Source organism: Apium graveolens, chromosome 2 (assembly GCF_009905375.1).
Source record: "Apium graveolens cultivar Ventura chromosome 2, ASM990537v1, whole genome shotgun sequence".
Lineage (NCBI taxonomy): Eukaryota > Viridiplantae > Streptophyta > Magnoliopsida > Apiales > Apiaceae > Apium > Apium graveolens.
In genome coordinates this window covers 161,787,037-161,788,975 of record NC_133648.1, presented here as the reverse complement: position 1 = coordinate 161,788,975, position 1,939 = coordinate 161,787,037, and the positions used below count along the sequence as shown (strand labels likewise).

General features: G+C 41.8%; 1 non-coding gene across 1 annotated transcript; it reads left to right on the top strand.

The window, feature by feature from the left end:
• The first annotated feature begins 1,260 nt into the window (after positions 1–1,260).
• On the top strand, positions 1,261–1,367 carry LOC141709282 (small nucleolar RNA R71). Its single transcript, XR_012569868.1, has one exon. It is a non-coding gene; the product is annotated as a small nucleolar RNA R71 (small nucleolar RNA).
• The last annotated feature ends 572 nt before the right edge of the window (positions 1,368–1,939 follow it).

Below are 1,939 nucleotides of genomic sequence, written 5' to 3'. Positions count from 1 at the left end.
GATCGAAAAAGGCATCAGATTGGTGCTAGCTCCCAAGTCACATAAGCATCTGTCAAAAGACACTTTTCCAATAGTGCATGGAATAGTAAAGCTTCCTGGATCTTTAAGCTTCGGAGGCAACTTCTGTTGTAGCACAGCACTGCATTCCTCCTTGAGAGCGACAATCTCTAAATCATCTAGCTTCACTTTCCGAAAGAGTATACCTTTCGTAAACTTTGCATAACTAGGCATTTGCTCAAGAGCTTCAATGAAAGGTATGTTGATATGAAGTTTCTTGAACACCTCCAGAAACTTCTCAAATTTCTTATCCAGCTTTTTCTTCTGCAGCCGCTTAGGAAAAGGCGGTGGATGATAGATATGTTTCTCCCCTGTATTACCCTCAGGAGGAGTGTGCTCAACAATACTCTTCCTTGGTTCCACTTCTACTTCCTGCTGCTCTACTTCTTCTTCAGCCCTAGCTTCTTCATTCAAAACTTGAGTTTGTTCAGGATTCGCAACCTTTCCAGACCTTAAAGTGATTGCATTTACCTTCTCCTTAGCTTCCCTCTTTCCTGGCACTTCAGTATCACTAGGTAGTGTACAAGGTTGAAAATTTAGCAAAGCATTGGCAATTTGTCCAATTTAATTTTCCAAGGTCTTGATAGAAACAACTTGACTTTTTCACATAAGCTTTAACTCCTCTAATTCAGATTTTTCATTAGCTTGTTGCAGTTGAAGTTGCTGCCTTGGTGCATATTATGGTTGCTAAAAACTAGGGGGTTGTACTGCAAAGCTGGGTACTGCTGATAAGGATGTTGAACCGCATTCTGAGCATTGATCCAACTGAAATTAGGATGATTGTGGTTGTTGGGATGATAAGTGGCTGGCACAGGTTGCTGGGATCGCTGAAAATTGCTCACAAACTGAGCTGATTCACTAGAAATAGCACATTGATCGGTCTCATGGGCATCAGCACAAAGCTCACAGACACTAGTGATTTGATTAACTCCATAATTGGCCAAAGTGTCCACCTTCATCGTCAAAGCCTTAAGTTGGGCAGCTATAGCAGTTGTTGCATCCAACTATAGAATTCCTACTACTTTTCCCTGAGTCAGTCTCTGAGAGGGATTCTGGTATTCATTAGCAACCATCAGTTCAATCAATTCATAAGCTTCATTGTAGCTCTTAGCCCACAAGGCTCATCCTGATGCTGCATCAAGCATGGGTCTCGAAGTAGCACCCAATCCATTGTAGAAACAGTTTATAATCATCCAATAAGGCATACCATGGTGTGGGCACTTCCTTAGCATCTCCTTATATCGATCCCAACCGTCACACGAAGATTTACCAGTTTGTTGAGCAAACTGAGTAAGAGCATTCATGATTGCAGCAGTCTTCGCCATAGGGAAGAATTTAGTGAGAAACTTTTGAGCAAGATCCTCCCATGTGGTGATAGACCCTGGTGGCAGAGACTGTAACCAGCACTTTGCTTTATCCCTCAGAGAGAATGGGAAGAGTCGCAGCTTGATAGCATCTTCAGTCACACCATTCAACTTGAAAGTATCACAGATCTGGATGAAATACCTGATGTACATGTTGGGGTCTTTAGTAGGAGAACCCCCAAACTGAACTGAGTTCTTTATCATCTGAATTGTGCTTGACTTGATCTCAAAAGCATTAGCTGAAATGGCTGGTCTGATGATGCTTGACTGAATATCATTAATCTTAGGCTGAGAATAGTCCATCAAAGCCTAAGGAATTTCTGCTTGATCTCCCATCACTACTAAAGCTGATTCCTCGATTTTCTCTTCTTCTTATACCTTCTCTTCATCCTCAAAAACTTCTCTTCGAACCACTACAACTTCTTCCTCGACTTTATCCGGAGTTCTCTTACGAGACCGCGAATGCGTATGCATACATGCTCGCTAGAGTACTTCAAATAAGACAAGGAAACATATAA